Below are 22,143 nucleotides of genomic sequence, written 5' to 3' on the forward strand. Positions count from 1 at the left end.
GCATCCTGCCACACTGGTACAATAATTATATCTGGCACTGGGATAGTGCCACCGGGTTTTCCAATAGAGTATGCCGTAATAAGTGCATGCGTCGTGTCACCTGTGACAGTGAGGAAACTTGAACGTATTTCTTGACTCATGCAATGCCGATGCTGTTGATGCTCCACCAGTGGCACATTGCGCACATGATCCACTGCTGCAGAATCTTACACAAAATGCCTGCGATGCAGCCAGCTATATTGCCAACATATGGTGACAGCCAAGGATTGTGCTCAGCCTACACTTAGAGTTTATTTGTAGGGGATCTCGCAAAAATGCAGGCAATTGCCAATTACACCTAACTGCCTATTTTCTAGTAGTGCGAGCAAGAAACTTGATGCAACTTTGGGGTACCTTCTCGTGAGATGTCTTCCTTGAAGACCTTCTTAGTCAGCTTGAGCACTTCTCAGCACTACAAACAGTCATTGTTTAAAACTAAAGAAAACAAACAATCGCCCACCAACAGCGAACGAGTGGTCGCACGGTCACTTCCGGGACCAAACAGCAAGGTCACCCGCGCGCGCTTGTAGCGCCATTTTGTTCCCCGAGTGGAGACACCGAAACAGACCGCACAGCTGCTGTAGCGCAGCGATAAGCAGCTAATCGGAACTATGAGTCGACAGCAGCAACCGTCAGCACCACCACGTTATGAAGAAAGGAAACCACATAACATTTAAGCGAGGTGATGTAATGCAGTGGGAGCATGACGTAATGCGTAGCACAGTGAATGGCGCTGTGCAATGAAGTGAGTTGAGGAGAAATGAGTCAGGCACATATAGCGATCGCTGTATCTCCAGTACTACTATAGTTTTATGAAACATTATTTCGCCTATGTATTTTTAGAAGGCATACAACTCATTTCAAAATGTTGTTCTGCCAAGTGCAAGGGGTGGTTTGTGGCCCCTTTAAAGGCTAAGGTTCAGGCATATTTGTTTCCAGTTCAGCTTGTGAAAATTACTTTTACAGCTTAATACATTCTTGAGCATTGTCAACAAGGATAAATATATTTATTTCCCAACAGCGCCGCTTCCTGGCTGCTGACGGCTTGCATGCAAGTTTCGAGGGAGTCGCGCTGCTGGCACAGCACACGAGGGTGCAGCTGCGATGGACGTCGGCGGCATGGAGATCGGCGGCAATCGCTTGCACGGACAACTCCAGTGCCAAGCCCCCTCAACAACAAGGAGCCGAGCGACACAGAGCCATCCAGGGCCCCAGCAGTGACGATGTTGCCACTACCACCAGCGAGGCCAGCGAGCCAGCGGTTCCCACCAGTGAGTCAGAGATCGGCGGCAACTGCTTGCACGGCAAACTCCAGTGCCAAACCCACTCAACAACAGGGAGCCGAGGGACACAAAGAGCCATCCAGGGTCCCAGCAGTGACGACGTCGCCACTCCCACCAGCGAAGCCTTGCAACACCAGGCGGACGAATGCGGCGAAGACCAAGGCGGCGGCTTCCAAATGACACGGGGAAACAAAAGGTACGGGCAGTCTTAAACATGCATGGTCCCACTCATTTCTATCGATGAGGAAAATCATTGAAAAGCGGGTGCAATACGAAAAACACGCGGAACAACTAAGCAAATATCTATCTCACGAAATTGCACCTAAGGGCCTCCGCCTAGCCTGCAACCCCTCAATGTCTACACTAAGTGAAGCAGAAAGGGGGAAGTGGGAAAAAATATTACTAGAAGCGTCCTTGCAACTGACTCGGGTCATTGCGGACCATAGTGAGCGTAAGGCCGCCGAATACAGTGTGACGGAGGCCACGCAGAAATGGGTATCTAATCTCGGAGAGCATGAGGCAAGAAAACTGGAAAGATATGAACTAGAAAAGAGAGGCGAAATTTCAGTAGTAAAAGATAGAAAATTCAAGCGGGACTGCAGAAGCTCCACTGCTCTCCAACAGGAAAATAGGAATGAGACCGTACAAGAACGCCAGGGACCACCCGTACCACAACCTAACTTTGAGGAGAAAAATGGGAACTCGAAACTACAGTGCAATCCTAATCAAAACATCCTTACTCTCCAATATGACGCTGACACTCCCGTGCCACGTGATAGCCAAGAGCAGCCAAAAACTTATGAGTAAAATGTCCTCAATCTGTCCAACACAACGCTCACACCCACTCAGCTTCAACTTTTGTCGAGAGGCTTAACCTTTTGTCCATCATCCGGTAGATACAATGAAATTGAACTGTACCACGACCTCGATAACTTTGCGCGTAATCTCCGCCTCCGTGAATACTTTCATGATCGCAAGGACTGTACGGACGAGAATAGATTGATTGGTGGTGACAAATCATGGTGTCCAGGTGAGCAGGGGGACAAACACCTCGATATGTATATATCAGCAGTTCAAAAAGATATCATCAGAGCGTATGAAAAAAATCGGCCATTTCGAAACAACATATCAAAGTCAGAACGAAGGGCACTCGATGAACTACGAAAAAACACTGAAATTACCATCAAACCGGCTGATAAAGGGGGATGCATAATAATTCTAAACACGTCGGACTACTTAAAGAAGGGGAACGACAACTATCAGACACAAAATTCTACAAAGATCTTCCAACGGACCCGACTCCCGAATTTGAAAGGGAGATAAAAGTAACCCTAAACAATCTCCGCCGGGACGAGAAAATTACCGGCAAGTTAAAAGCAATGTTACCGGCCCATTCTGTTCCCGGTCGATTCTATTTGCTTCCCAAAATACACAAGGCAAGCAGTCCGATAGTATCCAGTAACAGCACATCGACAGAAAATATATCAGAATTCATCAATTCCTTAATAAAAAACATCCCCCCAAATTTTCCCTATTACTTAAAGGACACAAACCACTTCAGCTGCGAAACTTCAAGTCTCGACATCCCAGGCGGTAGTTTTCTGGTGACCATGGACGTCTGCTCACTGTACACCAACATACCCCACCATGACGGAATAGCGGCTATGGTTTCTGAATATGTAAAATCTGACTCATCAACTAGTGTAAGTGGCGAGGTACTGTTTACACTTCTTGAACTTGTACTAAATTATAACCATTTTGAGTTTAATGGCAAGCATTTCTTTCAGGTCAGTGGCACTGCAATGGGCACGAAAATGGCCCCAAACTTCGCGAGCACCTTTATGGCTTCACTTGAAATCCCATTCATTGAGGGACGCACCTTGAAACCTTTCTACTACAGAAGATACTTAGACGATATTTTTATGATATGGAACCATGATGAGGGAAGTCTTTTCCGCTTCATAGAGGATTTTAACAAGTGCCACCCGTCAATTAAATTTACGCACAAAGTTTCCAAAACTAGCATTGACTTCTTGGACGTCACTGGCATGGTCAAAAATGACCGCTTGTCAACAAATCTTTACAAAAAGCCTACAGACCGTCAAATGTACCTACATTTCAACAGCAGCCATCCAAAGCATTGCAAAACGGATATTACATATTCTCAGGCCTACCGGTACCAAAGAATATGCACCGATATGCGGGAATTGGACAGACACGTGGAACACCTAAAGCATTCCTTATTGAAACAAAATTATCCGGAAGACATTATTGACGATGCCATACTACGTGCTCGCAACGTGAACAGGAATGATATAATTAAGGGACCAAACAAAGTATCTAAAACGACTTCCCAAACGAACCTTGTACTAACTTACTCCTCATCAGCGCCACGAATCAACAACATACTTTCCCGCCATTTCAACATAATCAGGCAAAGCAAACAACTAACTTCTATTTTCGCGAAGCCACCTCACGTGGTGTACCGCAGGGATAAAAATCTGAAGGACATTCTTGTCAGAGCAAAAATAAACACCCCCAAAATTCAATCAGGGTGCCATCCGGCCTGCGGAAAAGCTCAATGCAAGGTATGCCCACAGATGGTCACAACACGTGAATCCAAAGCGAATTTCTCGGATTTCAAATTCTGCATAACTGAAAGTCTTAATTGTGACTCCAGTAACTTAATATACATGCTACATTGCAACATCTGCGGACAAGAATATATCGGCCAAACAGACACGCCATTTCGGCTGCGGTTCAATAATCACCGGTACCACGCCACTTCACTGCCGAAGCTACCTTTATCTAGACATCTGCGCCTGCCAAACCACAGTTTTGAAAATATCAGCGTAACTCTTTTGCTGTCCGGTTTCTCAAACAGATGCGAGTGTGAACAGCGTGAGGCATATTTTATTTTCAAATTTCGAACATTAGTAGCCGGCATCGACGAGGACCCCGGAAAACTCTCCTGCCTCCGAGAAGTAAGCCAGGAGGAAATTGGTGACAAAGATTGATAGCTGGAGACCATGCTTTTTGTTGACTGACTCGTACGTGTACACTGTCCTTTCTTGTTTTTTGTTTTTCTTCTTTTCCTTTTTTTCACAGGCACATACAAAGTGTTTATGTTCGCCTACCACTTGATGACCATTGAAGGGAAACGGACGAAGATTAAAGGTAAAGAGCCGACCGACCCATTAAGGGGAAACCCTTTCTTTACGCACGCCTTCACGGCCCCCCCCCCCCCCCACCTCCCCGCCACCGCTGCGACAATCTTGGGTGGCCCGACACACGTCGAGAACTGACCAGCACGTGATAAGAACCAAACGTACACGGACAGTTGGTTTCGTTCTCAGTGTTGACAGTGGTTCTTCCTCTTTTTCACTTTCTTTTCTTTCTTTTTTTCTTTTTTTCTTTTCGTCTTTTTTTCTTCCCTTTTTTCTTTATTTCTTTTTTAGTTCCCTCTCACTCTCGCAAACATCTTTCAAGGCGAGAGGGACGCGGCAGCAACGAAGTTTGGAAGTTCACGTCAGTATAACTCATCCCCTGATGAAGGGAGGACCCCTCCCGAAACTGTTGGGAAATAAATATATTTATTTATCCTTGTTGACAACGCTCCCGTTGTGCCATATTCCATACCTTCACGAAGACTAACTGGCCCATTGAATTATTACTCCCACTCTATATATATATATATATATATATATATATATATATATATATATATATATATATATATATATATATATATATATATATATATATATATATATATATACTCCGCTTGCAATAGTACACTTTTGACGTGTACAGGTCTGGCAAACAGCATCAGGATGCCGACGCTCTCTCTCGCTGGCCTTTGCCACTTTCATCTCCAACCACGCATCCTCGATGCCCCTCAGGTGAACAAGCGGCTTCCTCTGCACTCACGTTATCACCCCTGGAAGTTGCTGGGCCACTATCTTTAAACAGCAGCGCTCAGTTGGCCGCGTGCCAACGTGACAACCCATACTGTAACCGCATCATCGGGTACTTGAATGACTCGCCTTCTCCACCTAATTCCAGACTACGTCGTCAGCTACGGCAGTTCAAGCTAGACAACAATGTCCTGCAGCGCTATACTTACAATGCGGATGAGCATCGGTGGGTGCCAGTACTTCCCCGTTCACTGCGAAAACAAGTTCTCGAAGCACTCCACGAGGATCCATCAGCTGGACACTTGGGATTTCAGAAGACCTACAACCGCGTTAGGAGCCGTTTCTCCTGGCCTGTTCTTTCTACCTTTGTGACTAATTATGTCGCTTCTTGTGCACTGTGTCAACGCCAGAAACGACCAACTTCTCCTGCTGGATTAGTACAACCCATTCCATGTCCCAATACACCTTTTGTCGTTGTCGGAATAGACCTCGTCGGGCCACTTCCCGTAACGCCAGCGAGCCGTCGCTGGATCGTCACAGCTGTCGACCACCTCACACGATATGCGGAGACTGCTCCTCTACGCACTAGCTCTGCATCAGACGTTGCCGCCTTATTTTTAGAAGCCATTGTGTTGCGTCATGGTGCACCTCGCGCGTTGTTGAGTGACCGAGGCAAGGCCTTCCTGTCCACAATTCTCGATGAAATCCTGAAAACTTGTGGCACAGTTCATAAGACCACATCCGCTTACCACCCGCAGACAAATGGCCTCACAGAGCAATTCCACCGGACTCTAATCAACATGATATCCATGTACATCGGACCGAACCACGATGGGGGCATGCCACCGCATCGAACGCAATCATGAAAATGCCCTTCCTAATGCAGGTTGTTCTACTCGGGTTCATCTTGACTACATCCTGCGTTTTCCGGCTGCCCGAAAGTCCTCCCGGATTACCTCCTGCCTACCTCACCAACAAGTAGCCACTTTTGTTCACCGACGAGAACGATAAATGTCAAGCCGAACCGGATCCGCCACCTTCAGTCGCCGACCACTTCATCGCCTGGCAACTTCGGACATCTACTAGCGCCGCAGCCCTACAAAAGCCGCCTTCGCCCGGATGCCAGTTGGGGCATGCCACCGCATCGAACGCGATCATGAAAATGCCCTTCCTAATGCAGGTTGTTCTACTCGGGTTCATCTCGACTACATCCTGCGTTTTCCGGCTGCCCGAAAGTCCTCCCGGATTACCTCCTGCCTACCTCACCAACAAGCCGCCACTTTTGTTCACCGACGAGAACGACAAATGTCAAGCCGAACCGGATCCGCCACCTTCAGTCGCCGACCACTTCATCGCCTGGCAACTTCGGACATCTACTAGCGCCGCAGCCCTACAAAAGCCGCCTTCGCCCGGATGCCAGTTGGGGCATGCCACCGCATCGAACGCGATCATGAAAATGCCCTTCCTAATGCAGGTCAGTTACTTGCAACACGCTAATTCCTTTCGATCAAGTGATTCCTTTCAACTTGCGGTGTCGTGCCCCCCTGACATCCTTGATTGCTGGCGTAGGTGGCGTAGATCATTGTGTCAATCATTGTGTTCTTTCGCCGTGAATGCCCATTTGGTTTGCCTTCTGCTCATGCTCGCGGGAGACATTGAATCTAACTCTGGTCCTTCCCCCACACTTGAAAGTATTGCTGAAGCCATCGCTCGCGTTGAAAAATCGCAAGACACAGTACTCTCTGAATTGGCCCTTATCCGAGCAACACAATCAAAAATGGAAGGCTTGGTCGATCGCCTCTCCTCCTGTCTTGACGCTCTTGAGCAAATTAACGCAGCCCGTGCCGCTGATGCCACTACCGAGAATGGTAATACCCTATCTAACCTTTCTTCCAGCATTAAAACGCTAACCGAAAAATGCGATGACTCAGAGAATCGCCTCCGCCGGTGCAACCTGCTATTTTTTGAAATACCCGACGTCATTAACGAAACATGGACCGAATCAGAATCGCGTATAATCTCGTTTTGCTCCGAAAAACTTGAAGTTCCAATTACTTCCGTAGATATTGAAAGAGCACACAGACTAGGCCGCTTTCTGGTCAATAAAAACCGCCCGATTATAGTCACCCTGTCCAGATTTAAGGATAAGGCTAGAATACTTTCCGCTGGCCCGGAACTGAAGGACTCGTTATTCTCTCTACGCGAGGATTATTCAGCGCGTGTAAGATTGGCAAGGAAGAAGCTTTTCTTGTATGCGCAGGAAAGCAAATTCGTGTCCTTCAAAATCCGTTTTGACAAGCTTATCGTTGACAAAAAGCCTTTCGTTTATGATGCTGAATCGGACAGAGTTATAGAACTGAAAGCATAGCGTTCACTGTGTGCTTCCAGGGTTCCGTCCTCCCCTCCTTTCGAGTCCATTCCAACTAGAATCGCTCCTCCAGTCTATCAAACTACATCTATCCTGCTTACGAATATCCGTAGCTATATGCCCAAAAAGGAAGCTGTGCAAACTCTCCTTGAGGACACCAGCACCGACATCGCAATCCTAACTGAGTCATGGCTAACCCCTGATATTCACGACAATGAATTACGTCACAGCAACACCCATTTCACGTCTTACAGACTTGATAGGAACAGACGCAGAGGGGGTGGTATTTTAGTTTTCGTGAAAGACAGCCTACCCTCCCAAACTGTGACAATCACTACGAATTTTGAAATTCTTTGCGTTGAAATAATCCTTCCCACGTGCAAAAACATTCTTATAGCCTGTTACCGCGCACCCGACTGCGACCACTCTTTCACAGATGACCTTCAAAATGTTCTTTTTGATCTGACATCCCGGTTTCCTCACGCAAACTTCTTGCTTTGCAGGGACTTTAATTACCCTGATATTGACTGGGACAACTTGTGTGCTAATTCACGACAATCCAGAGATTTCCTCGAACTGTGTCTCCTTTTTAACTTATCGCAATCAGTCACAATGCCAACTCGTGGCACAACCACTCTTGATCTTGTTCTTGTCTCCAACCCAGATTTAATTCAGTCAGTGTCATGCATTCCCGGTCTGAGTGACCATAATGTTGTATTGTTTTCATTGTCCATTGCCTTACCTTCGCGAAGACCTTCGAAAAAATTAATACGCGACTTTAACAACGCCAACTTCTCGACGATTAACTCAGAACTTAACACATTTTTGGTCTCCTTCACCCTGTCTGCTTCTACTCGAACAGTTGACCAAAACTGGTTATTGTTCAAGCGGAAATTATTAACCCTTATCGATAACCACGTCCCCCTTATTCGTGTTCCAGGCGATGCTCAGCGACCCTGGTATTCTAATCTCCTAAAGAAACTATCTCAAAAGAAAAAGCGTCTTTTTCGCGCTGCTAAAAACTTTGAGTCAATATCAAAATGGAACAGATATTTCGCATGCCTTCGTGAGTACACTCACTTGTTGACGCGCTCCAAAAAGAAATTTTTTCATGATGACCTGCTTAACATTGCCCGAACTATTCCAAAGAAGTTTTGGAAACTTCTCAACCCTAAAAATAACACGCACAATATATCCTTAACCAACTCCGATGGTTCTCACGTTCCTCTCCCACAGCGGGCGGACGTTATGAATACTTACCTCACTTCAGTCTTCACTTCTGAACCACCTCATAGTATTCCAGTCATGCCGAGATCTAATTTTTCACAAATGCCGCCCATTGACATTACCTCCGAAGGCATCAGCAATCTGATAAAGAAATTAAAAATATCCAGCTCCCCCGGACCTGACAATATTCCTGCCAAAGTTTTAAAGGCTACTAATAGCATTTCTAGCAAATTTTTGGAGATAATTTTTAAACAGTCCATTTCTGAAGGTTTCATCTCAGATGATTGGAAACTTGGGAAGGTTGTACCAGTTTTCAAGTCTGGCAAGCGATCTGACTCATCTAATTATCGCCCCATTTCACTAACGTGCATCGCTTGCAAACTTATGGAACACATATTATATTAACATGTTGCTCGTCACCTCGATGATCACACTTTCTTTTTTCATAAGCAGCATGGTTTTCGTTCAGGGCTCTCATGCGAAACTCAACTTTTTGAATTTACGACTGATCTTCATCTCAACCTTGATTCGTCATTTCAGACTGATGTTATTTTTGTCGACTTTTCAAAAGCCTTCAATCTCATCCCTCACCAACGACTAATCAACAAACTTTCTTCACTTTCCCTCGATCCCCTGACCTTATCATGGATTAAGTGCTTCCTAACCCACCGGTCGCAATTCACTGTTATTGGTGGTGCCCATTCTGATACTACTCCAGTAATCTCTGGCGTCCCTCAGGGCTCGGTTCTCGGCCCGCTCCTCTTTTTAATCTACGTAAATGACCTTCCTTCCGGCATTTCATCAACGGTTCGGCTTTTTGCTGACGATTGCGTCATCTACCGTCGTATATCAACTCCCGAAGATCAGCTAATACTACAGCAAGATTTACACATCATTGATAACTGGTGCGCCCAGTGGATGATGAGGCCGAATACTTCCAAATGTAAGTTCATGCCTGTCTCACGAAAACACACTAACGTCATCCACCCGTATTCATTAAACTCAACAGTGTTATCCCAAGTGGATTCTTACCGATACCTGGTCGTTGTAATTACAAGCAGACTAACCTGGACCGAGCATATTACCAAACTAGCTGCCGATGCCTCAAAAACTCTTGGCTATCTTAGGAGATCATTGTCATTATCACCTGCAACCCTTCGCAAATTGGCCTTTGAAACTTTTGTTCGTACTAAAATGGAATACGCATCTGCAATTTAGAGCCCTCATCAGATATACCAAATTAACATTCTTGAATTCGTCCAAAATCGCGCCACCAGATTCATCTCCGCAAATTACGACAAACGAGCAAGCATCAGTCAAATCAAATCATCCCTCGGTCTCCCTGTTTTGTCAGCTCGACGCAAAATTTCACGTCTCTGTCTCTTCCACAAACTTTACTACAGCTTTCCTCACCTACATGGCTCACTTTTACTTCCGCCTGTCCGAACATCTCGTCGCCTATTTAATTCCCTGAGTATCCAACGTCTGTTCGGTTCTACTAACGCTTTTAATAAATCATTTCTTCCTACGGCTATCGATGAGTGTAACAGTTTGACGGATGCTATTGTCAGCGAAAAAGTTGCTTTTAAATTTAGAGATTTATTACTAGCTACCCTTGACTCTTAATCGCTGTTTGTCTTTCTTTGTTGTTTTTTCTCTGCCGCCTGTATATTTTGGACCGCGAGTTGACTGTTGAATATTTCGTTTGACATGCTCTGTTTTCTTTTTGTTTTTTGTTGCTACCTGTATGTTTTAGTAATTCAAAAACTGTAACCATGAACTGCATTTTCATTGAAATTTGTACTTGGATTGTTCCCCCCCCCCTTATGTAATGCCCCGAAAGAGGCCCTTAAGGGTAAAATAAATGATGATGATGATGATAACTGGGACAAAATCTTGCCGTTCACAACATTTGCACACAACACCGCTGTTCAACGAACCACCGGGTATTCACCTTTCTTCCTCGTCTATGGTCGTGCGCCGACATTCACCATTGACGCACTTTCTTCAATGTAACGACAAAAACGTCCACGACTACGCCAGAACATTTCGTTTCCAGGCTCTCTGAGGCACGGCAACGTGCTCAACTCAACACGGAGGCCAGTCAACAAGACCGCGAGCAACGCTATGACAGCTTTCGTCGAGACGTCACTTTCCGTCCTGGAGATGAAGTATTACTTTGGACGCCTGTTCGCACTCCAGGATTGTGTGAAAAGTTTCAGTCACGCTTTCTCGGACATTACGTTATTTCTGAACGGACATCTCCTGTCAATTACCTTGTCACTCCCGTCGAAGGTTCCTCGGACCGTCGTTACCGTGCCTCCGAGATAGTCCACGTTTGACGTCTTAAACCCTTTGTTCGCCGTACATTTCCCGCCTAAGTCTCGGCCGGGCCGGCCGCTCACGTGCGCGGGGAAAATAAGTGTGAGCATTGTTTATGCGTCCCATCTTTTCATCTGTACATACTCATCATCACTAGACAAGCTTAGGCTGTGGGGCACATACTCGAGACAATAAAGAAGAGTCTTGAGGGTGCTGGACGCCATCTTACAATATATATATATATATATATATATATATATATATATATATATATATATATATATATATATATATATATATATATATATATATAGCGTGACCAGCCCACATCGTGTGTGAAGGGTGTGTCCAAACCTACGCAAGCCAACATAGTCACTCCCAGGATTCCTGCATGAACGCAGTACGAAGAGGTGCAAGGTTTCCACGATGCCTTCTCATCACCGAAAGTGGCACTGACGAGCAAAGGTGCATCTTTATGCATATTAGTATTATCATCATCAGGAGTGAAATCATAAGGTATGCATCATAATTGCATACCTTTAACGACATGATTCTCCGCATTATTACGGTTCGAACTTCAGATGTGCCAATTAATACTAAAATATTTGATTTACATCGCACTTCTAGAATTCAAACAATACAGAACCAGAACTACATAACAAGCATTAAAATCTGCAGAAAAACTGCATACTTTTTGTAAATTTGAAGAATTTGATGCATAAATCAACGCCCCTCCCCTACCCGATGCTCTGTCGAAAACGTCGTACCAGTCTACTAGTGCAACGAATAGAGCATGGCATTGTGTGTGCGGTCGAGTGAGCTGCATTAAAGCGATGAAATCATACTGAAGAGAACTACTGAAACAAGTGGGCAAGCTACTGTAAAAAATTAAGAAATATGTGAGCATTCTCCAGAGTTATCCCGAAAGGATGCACCCACTGTGAACACCGTGCCGACGAGATTTCATTGCTCCACCCACTTGAGAAAGGAAGCTTAGAGGACTAAACTGAGACTTCAAGATCAACACGTCGGTACTATACTGTGTCTAGCGAGTCTTTGTTTTCATGTGTGTGGGCATGGTAGCAGGCATGACAGTGTCACTGCTTCTCAAACGTGTCAAGCAGCTAGGCATCCTCTGTGACAACTTGAAATAAGTTCATATCATCATCAGCCCGACTACGTCCACTGCAGGACAAAGGCCTCTCCCATGTTCCGCCAGTCAACTCGGCATATAGCTGCATATAGTATTCTGTTAATACATAGTTCCATCTAATGTCGAAATTTCCTGTATAGGTGCTGCGAAAGTAATACGGAACACGCGAGCTGTGGCCAAATTACACAAGAGTGAATACCACCACGCTCCAGTAAAGAAGTGGTTCCTTATTTTCATACAGAAATGATTGCACTATATTCTGGCCCATTGCGCATAACAATAGAGAACGTCTTCTTCTATAGCGTGCACTGACATTCACTTCTACGTAGATTGGCCGCAGCTTGCGTGCTCCGCATTACATTTGGAGTATCTCTACATTGTTTGCTGTACGATAAACTGTTTTCATCTTTGGTTAGTGAAAAAAATTTTCTTGCAGAAGTCAGTTGTGCAATTTGTAGGTAAAATTGTTTAAATATTTCATTGGTTCTGCTCGAACTTTCTGTGAGCTTTGTGAATGTTAACCTGTGGTTTTTTTCCACTTTCTTTACCTTGTTTTTGTGAGTTTTCATGCTTATTACTGTAAAGAAATGGAATGTGTTGTACTTGAACTGTCTCCCTTGCCATGATGCCTTCAAGGCAGTCTAAGTATTCTGTAAAATAATGAATGAAAATTTGAACATATTGGCATTTCGTTTTAATTATTTAAATTCAACTCGCTGTTAAAATTTCGTTATATATACACACTTACTTGTTAAACAAAAAACGAAACATAGGCTTCAAGCTGATGCTCTAGCTCTTAGCACCAACGTGAGTACGGTCTGCGGATCTCCGAAGTTTCGTATGCAGATATAGTTCTTGCCATTTGATTAGATAGATTGTTTTTTGAAAGTAATATTTGTTCTTATTGCAGCGTGAACAATGGCACACGAAATGGTCTTGAGCGAGGGAAATTGATGAAAATGCTAACTGTTCAAGATTTTTTATTTCTTCAGGAGAGCCACCATAGATCAGCTTCTTAAACAGATCAGCGGTTGCCATACGAATGCTCCTTCACTCGAACGAGACGCAATTAAGCGAAGCGGGAGGGGCGAGTACATCTTGCAAATGAAAGGACATGCAAGCCCAGGTCCCCAGTTCAAATGCTGTGAAGTACTACCCTAACTTCTTGTAATGAAGCTACGAGGTCCAGTTTCAGTAGTACATCAAGCATATGACAGGTTGACTAGGCAGTGCATGGCGTATCGGAAGTATTGATTAAAGTCTGGTTGCATCAAAGAAGAGTTTTTTTGCCTAAAATACTGCATTGCAATCACCATAGATGAAGCAGGATGGCGGGTGTGTTCGAGTCGGGCTCGTGCAGTGAATAACTTTATTGCTAGAATAAGAACAATTGTGCATAGTAAAACCAGTGCTGAAGTGGACAATGTGCATTAGGGATGTACATGTTGAAGTGGCACTTATTCAGCCTTGCCGCATCTCTCCTTCTACAAGGGAATTAACACATGCTTGGCGTCTCCTGGGTAGAAGGTACCACCGGAGCTCGCGTTGTTACATGCCTTGTGCTGCGCTGTAGTTCATAAGGGGTGTTGAGGGTAATCTGTTTAAAAGAGCCACTCAACAGGTTTGACAATATTTAGCTGACAAGCGCTATGTGTAGACGAGGCGTTCATGATCACGTCTGTCAAAATTCGCAACGCTATGCGCCACGGAAATGGGTCAAATTTCAAGATGAAAGCTGCTCCCTCTCCCTTCTGCCGGCGCGCGCCCAGAGAATGAGGGCTTGACGTGCGCGTATGAATGGCCCTGCGTACACGTCAATGCAGTGACGTTGGCCCTCTATGTAGACGAATCTGCTCTGACGTTGCAAACAGAGGCACATGACATGGCGAAAATTATTTAACACGGCATGCTTAGTTTGTGCAATTTGTTGCTTGAAGAGATTAAAAAGCTCTAGATAAATAATGAGACGCAATAAGGTAATGTGAGCGTCTTTTTTCCATTTTTCTTCCGTGAATTGCAACAAGATGCGAGGCTAATGTGTCAGTGTTTTGCATGTGTTCATGTACCCGCGTTCAGCGTATCGAGCAGAAGACTGCCGTGGAACGCTCCTACATGTTTGCGCACTCATTGTGCTCATCTATCCTACCGCGTCTAAACCAGCGTTTCTAAACCATCCCGCAGAAACAGGCAGAAGACCACAAAATAACGCTGGTCAACAAAGCAACGCCCCTCGCGTGCTCAGGGTTTGGACTTGTTTGGGGACGTCATGCGCACGTGACCTCTTGGTCGGATGCCTGAGAGGGTGGGGAAGAGCTTTGGCTTGCGAAGGCTACACAGAGGAGCGGTAAGGGTTTCAAGTCGCCTCCTCTCATCCTCGTTTCGCGTCGCTTCAAAAAACCCGTTTTCTCCGCTTGTGATGAATCGATTAAAAAAATTGTTGTGGCAAAATGTTCCTCATCGGACAACCAACAACTTCCACTGTACCTAAAATTTGGTAAGGGCCCTGGTGAGTGGCCCTTTAAGGGTGACGGACAAGGCTCGTTTCTGCCTGGCTCAATTTCGGTTAATATTCACATATGCACTACGGTATCTTTCACAACCATATCGTGGCTTAGTAACCTTAAGCCTTAGGCCCCCACAGTTATTATTGTGCATTGAGATTCATTTGTAATGTGCTGCCAGTTTGTTGTGACATCTTACCTCTCTTTGTCTGTAGGTTATGAAGCAGTTTCCTTTGGATTGTAGAGGACAAAGATCAGTGGCTACAGGACCCACAGAAGTCTTGAAAGGGATCAATGCGTTTACACAGTGCCGCATTCGAAAAGAGGTTGCTGACAAGACCACATGGAGCAAAGGACCCACAGAAGTTTTGAAAGGGATCAATGCGTTTACACAGTGCTGCATTCGAAAAGAGGTTGCTCACAAGACCACATGGTGCAAAGGCATCTCTGAGGCCAAGTTATACTCTCCCAAGGTCTCAAGCTGAACGCAGTTTAAAGGTCTCTAAGAAAGTGACGATACTTCTTGATCGCCATAACCGCCATCGCTAATCGTACGTAAGACACCACTGTGCATCTAGCAGTCACATCCATGTGCCACAGAAAAGCATGCGTTCGTGTTTGTCATTGTGTGAAAGGGGCACCAAGAACGGTCTGTGCAAAAAAGAAGTCAGCCACTAGTGTTGCTGTGGTAAGCAAATCACACAGCTGTTGCAAAAAGAAAGCAGGACAGTACACCGTGGCCACACCACGTAAACATAGCATACAATTGGGTTGGCAAGTCATCGTATCACATACTTTGGGTGGATACAATTGGTAGATGACGAAAACTGTACACAGTAGCTGAATGATTTTAATGTGGAGGAATTCTGACTGGAGTTGGCTGATCTTGCATAGTGATAGATAATGATGGCTAATATTATTTTATGATGCTTAATATTATAATCATATTATTTAGCCATTGCATAAACAATGGCTAAATGCGGGGTTGTGTTGGTTAAAGTGTTGGAAATTCTGCCACAGCGTCCCTCACCATGTCGTCGTTTTGAAATGTGAAATACCAAGAATGAATATTTTTATTAATATTATTAGCTAACGATGGCTTGTGTTGCCATATAAGTGCTAAGTGATGAACTTCCAGGCAACGCCTATGCACTGTCTGAAAAAAATCTCCAGGAGAAAGCTTCTGCTGCAATCTATTAAAAATGTTAGGGGGAAAATATACCCACAATGACCGCCGAGAATGTTGGCGACTTATTTGTCTAGAAAACCCACGTTAAGTCATTTTACATATCGGAATAATGCACTTGTGAGATTCCACAAACCAGCTGCAAAAGCTGAAGACAGTTCAAAATAGACAAGACGAACAAACGTACACAATGGACTAGCACTGAGGGTCCACCACAAACCAGGTCTTGCCAGAAGTGGAGTCTTGGTAAGCCAGAAGTGGAGTCTTGGTAAGCCAGAAAAGAAAAAAAGTATGCGAAAAATTTCTTGCCCACAGTACAACCATTTCATATAAACAATATACACTATTTTATCACTAGACAGTCATTAAGTCGTTTTCTCGTGGAACATGAAACTCAACATGTGCTTTACATAAGAGTTTTTGAAGTTGTGGCTATGAGCACCGCTGTGAAGTCTTGAAAACCTGACTGTCTCGAAATGTTGATGAATGTTCATATGTACAGGGGGGAGTGGGGCACGCTACCAGGCCACGCTCCCATAGAAATAGATGGGATAGCGGCCTGCAAACTTTCAATAACCCCTCATCCCCCCCTTTACATTGAAGAGTATTTACGCAAGAACACAGAAGCATGGTTCACGCAAACCTTGAGTCTACGGGCTTAAATCTTTCTCCCAATCACAAAAGATTGTTTGGTCCAACGTCACACTACCTTATCAACCGTGGGTCTCAACAATATGAGAAAGGAGAAGAGGCCATTAGACACGACGTGGGATTGTCCAGCCATCCACATCACTAGCCATCAATACCGACAGAGGCGATCACTTAGATAAAGCTTAGTTTACTTAAGCAACACTTGGTGACATCAAAAAGGTTTTGCATGCGCAGGCAACTATCCTGTGGTGCAAGGGAACAGCTCTATTGATGATATACGTATTTAGAATAGGTAAGAAGGGGGAGGGGCACCTGCACCTTTGGCTTCATGCAGTGAGTAGTTTCCCACATGATCATGACTTCTGTTGATTTTAAGTTAGCCACAGGTGCCTAGAAGTGGCCGTTAAATGTGAAGGGAAAATTAAGGAAGAGCTGAAAGCCTTCAGCATCAGCAGATTGTGCCTTAGTGACGACACACCAAAACCCGAGGTTGTGTTTTGGGACTGACTATGCCTCACTGTGTAATTACTCCATTTATCAGTACCTCGGTGATGAGCCACAGCAACGTTACAGCAGTGCACAGTGGCTATTACAATCTTGGCGATCCTAGATTTATGTTTTTTGATAAGGTGGTGTTCGTTATGCGATGGAGACGAAGGACAGCGCTTATGTGCACTTCTAAGCTGGTGTGTCATGATGTGGTGAGCATGCACAACTCTGACGATGATTGTGCAGTTTGGTTCGTCTTCACCAGGACTTACTAGACTTGCAGAATTGGAAGCTTTCGCCAGGGTCCGTGTGATTGTTTTCAGCGTTCCCAGTCTGCCCACTACCTTGGCATGTGTCCTCAGCGTTCCGACCTGCTGACCCGAAAGTTACATCTTTGATCCGAGCCACAGCGGTTGCATATTTTATACTGGCGAAAATAGCAGGGGCTTATGTACTTCAAACCTCATTATAACAAACTTGCATGTTACACGAAAATAACTTCGTTATATCCGAAAATTTGTTATAAAGGTATAATCCTAACACTACAGCTGTTGCAAGACTATTTTTAATTCACTTTGTTATAACCGATATCTGTTATATCTACGTTCGTTATATCGAGGTTTGAGTGTACTTAAAGAAAGTATGCGAAATTTCCTGAGCCATCCACTACAGCGTGCCTCATATTTGTATAGTTTCAATATGCAAAACACCAAAAATATTGTATTACACTTCCTCGGATACTTTATATTCTCTCATTCCAGTCTCCCGACACTGGAACAGTGAAGCTTATTTTGTCTTTTGACCTCTTTTCAGCGATGCCTCTAGCTTCTAGAAGTTTACTGAAGACCAGCAGTCGAAAGGATGAAGAAGCAGATGATGATGGCGTAATAGAAGCTCAAGGTAGACACAGATTAACAGCGAACTCTGCTTGCACGGTAGAAGATACGGAAGCACCTGCCACAGTCGGGAAGAGTCTTGTGCCAATGGACTTTGTTCGCAAAAGTTTCAGTACCTGAATAAGGCTTCAACTTTTTGGAATTGTCATAGCCTCAAGCTTTTCCAGTGCAACTTGTGTCTACAGACAATTGTGACGTGAAGTCATCTGCTTGAATTCCACACGGACAGAGTGAAGGCAAACCTGAAGGAAAATTACAATAGAAATTTATGCTCCTCCAATAAAAAACACGTTTCCCATAACAGGAGGGGTGGGTCCAAATAGGAAGTGCAATACGTCCCAAAGAAGGCATTAAATTTTTTTATGAGGGTGTCACACCAGTCCCGTTAATTAGGGAGGCGATCGCCGGGCTAATTCCAAGGGCTGAAGTAGTGGCCCCCCGAACCGCACCACGAAAGCGTGGACAATTTAGAAGTGGTCCTTTTTGGTGCGCCAGCAGACGCCGGCTGTGGCCCAAAGAACAAGTCAGAGCCGAGAGTTGATAAACAAAACAAATATTATATTCTCAAAAATGGCAGATCGAAAACAACACACAAGAATGCACACTCCACAATAGTTACATACAATACGTCACCAATCAAACAACGTACCACCCAGTACAATCAGCCACACTCAAAACAACGGACACAGACATCGATACGCACTACAATGCAGTCGCATGCATTGAACAACCAAGACACTTAAAGAATAAAGAGATAGAAAACCTATCCAGTCCAAAGTTCTTGGGACAAAAGTCTGGATGATACTCTTCCGAGAATCACTCACTCAAAGTCCAGCGTTGTTGTCGTTCCGCGCCCTCGAAGTTTCTCTTCCAGGAAACCTCGCCGAAGTTTCTCTTCCAGGAAACCTCGCCAAAGTTTCTCTTCCAGAAACCTCCCGTCTTCAATAGGCCACTCTCCAAGCTTCAAACTTCTTCGCCCGAAACACGTCGGCTTCCCACACGCAGCTGTTGCCACGCGTCTTCGCTCGATAGCGGTAAACACACGCTCTTGCCTGTAGCTCGAGCCTTCACCCCTCAGGTGGAAATCGTCTTCTTCTCCCGCTTCGTCTCTACGGTCAAAACCTTCGCCGACTACACGGCGGTATACCCTACGCGCTCTGGCGCTAACTTCCGTCTCCTCCTCATCTCTCATCTCCGCTGCTCGGTTAAATACCTTCCGCGCGACATTCCAGAAAGTTCTCATCATTTCGTCGGCGCGATACGCAGCGAAGGCTGGGAAGAGGGCGAGACGGTTGGAACGCCCTCCGCGGCAGATGACTCAGCTCGGTATGGCCACGCCTATTTCCTTCTGGAACTTTTCAGCGCTTGCTCGACCGCCGTTGTGGGGTGAGGAGGTTCGTCGGCGAAGCCACGCTTCCGAGAGGAGAGCGCACGGCCCGGGGAGCCTTGGATGTTTGTTTTCTTTTTTTTCTTTTGACCTCGCGGCCTCTCTTTCGCGCGTTATCGCAAGAATTTGGCGGCGCGCCCATTTTTTAGCGCTCGTTCTGTGACACTGCCCCCCACTTAAAGAATATTATCTCATAATATTCCAAACCACACAAACGAGCGCGAACAGTCAACACACACTCTGAAAGACTGTAACACAAACCATCGCTCATGACACTTCACATTCACAATAGATCCTCAATACAACTGTACATTGTAGTTCAATTCCACGACACATGAAATATAGCCATAGGTACATGACTACAACACTTCATCACACATTCCAAACAATACAAATGTATAAAGTTCTCTCATTACAACAATTACTATACTCACATCATTACTATACATCATATTACCGAAACAAACATTTTTACTCACTCAACATACATTTGCGACACAGGACAACAAGGAAATTAACACAACATATGGCACTCAGCACTGCCAAACACATTCAGATTCGACCTCGACACCTATCCGGTGCATTCCGAGCGGCGCTTGCGCCCTTTCTTGCGGTGCTCGCTCGATCTCTTCTTGTGTTTCCACGTTCTTTTTCGGCGAGCCCTTTCCAACGACGATATCTGAGGCGGCGTCTCAGCCATCATTGTCAGTTATGACACTGTTAAAGGGTCATAACATTCGACGGGTCCTGTCTGTTTAATTACCAGCTTGATCATGTCTCTACATTTTGCCCGGCTGGCCAACCCCGTCTCCTTTACACTGTCGGTCGGTTGAGGTCGTGCCGACGTAAGTCCAGTTGCTCGGCCCGTGAACTCATTCAACACGATCATCTTCTCATTCGCTGTCTCTTGCGCCGCGGCTTCACCTTGGGCTCCAGTGAGATCCGTCACGGGCTGCTCCTCCACTGTATCTCGCGGTCGCTGGGTTGGCGAGGGCACTATCTTAGGGTCTTCTCCTAAACATTCTGGATCATTCGGCCCTCGCGCCCCGTCGATGTTTCCGATGACGAGGTCATACAGAGGGTTCGTCATGCATAAAGCAGTAGCCTTCCCGCTGAAGTACGGAGTTTCAACCTCGATCTCTGCTTCGGGAAGCATCCGAACTGTACGGTCAATTAAGCAAACCGGTTTCGTTTTGCCGGTCAACTCGCTTTCCCGTACCAAATTTCTCCGCACGATAACCGTGGAGCTACCGGTGTCTCTTAGAACCGTAATCTTCTTACCCGCAACCTTTCCAGGCAGCGTTGGCATTCGCTTCGTAACACCGGTTGACTGTTTTGACATTACAGCACCAACAATAGGAATTTTCTCCCCATTTTTCAATTCTACGAATCCGTCGGTGACGGCATTATTATCGGATTTCGGTGCTGCTTGCACACAGGATACCTGGTGAGTTTGACTCGCTCCGTTTCGACATGCATCTGCTTTGTGCCCGGTCTGACCACACTTAAAACATTTTACTACCGTAGGGCTCGTAAACATCGTTCGACAGTTTTTCGCGCGATGACCCACTCGGTTACACAGAAAACATCGCGGAATGTTCTCCGGTGCACGCTTCTTTTCCTCGGGAGCCGATTTCTTCGAATCTTCGGGACACTCCTTCTTGACTTTGGCCAAATTAGTGCCACCTTGCGCTTCCAAAAATTGATCAGCTAATTCAAGCATGTCTTCAAGTGACTTAGCTCTCCTCTCTTTCAAGTACAGCGACAGGCTTGGGTGGCAACTAGTAAGAAATTGTTCTCTAATTAGGAGCTCTCTAAGTTCATCGTACTCCTGCGCTGTCCCTGAAAGTTCAATCCATCTGTCGAAATAATGGCTAAGTCGGGCGGCGTACTGTGTAGCCGTCTCACCATCAGCTGGCTTTCCTGTCCGAAATCTGTCCCGGAATCCTTCTACAGTAAATCTAAATCGCTTCAGCAAAGCAGCTTTCACCTTTGCATAGTTGGCTGCATCGGTCGGCGTCAGCCTACCGTACACACTGAGCGCTTCACCACTCAAGCAAGCACTCAAAGCAGTTGCCCATTGATGTTCCGGCCAATTCTGGCTCCTCGCAATCGTCTCAAATCGGTGAAGGTACGCGTCAAGGTCGTCCTTCCTTTCATCAAACGCTACGAGCAGCTTGCTTGGGTTCAAGCGGAAGCCGTGGTCCTCCCGTTCGCTGCTTTCAACTCTAGCTTGGACGGGAGTTTCACTTCGCTGTTGCAAACGGAGCCGCTCGAGTTCCACCTCGTGCTGTCGCTGCCGTTCCCTTTCCTCTCTTTCTTCTTTCGCCCTCTCAGCTGCCAGTCTTTCTTTCTCCAGCTCCAACTTCAATCGCAGCTCTCTTTCTTCATTCAGCTGTCGCTCCTTTGCCGCTCTTTCTTCCCTCTCTCTCGCAGCTGCCAATCTCTCTCTCTCCAACTCAGCTGCTTTTTCTTCCTTGGCCCTCTCAGCTGCCAACCTCTCTCTCTCCACCTCAGCTTCTTTTTCCGCTTTGGCTCTTTCGACCGCCAACCTTTCTTTTTCCAGCTCAGCTGCCTTTTCTTCTTTGGCCCTCTCTTTTTATTCTTTTTCCTTCTGGGTGACCCACTTCCGTAGTTCGGCGCCAGAAAGACCCATCTTCTCACCAAGAGCTACTAACTTTTCGAGATCCATGGTGTCTCGCAAATAAAACCTTGCCGCGTGCA

Source organism: Rhipicephalus microplus, chromosome 8 (genome assembly GCF_043290135.1).
Source record: "Rhipicephalus microplus isolate Deutch F79 chromosome 8, USDA_Rmic, whole genome shotgun sequence".
In the NCBI taxonomy this organism is placed as follows: domain Eukaryota; kingdom Metazoa; phylum Arthropoda; class Arachnida; order Ixodida; family Ixodidae; genus Rhipicephalus; species Rhipicephalus microplus.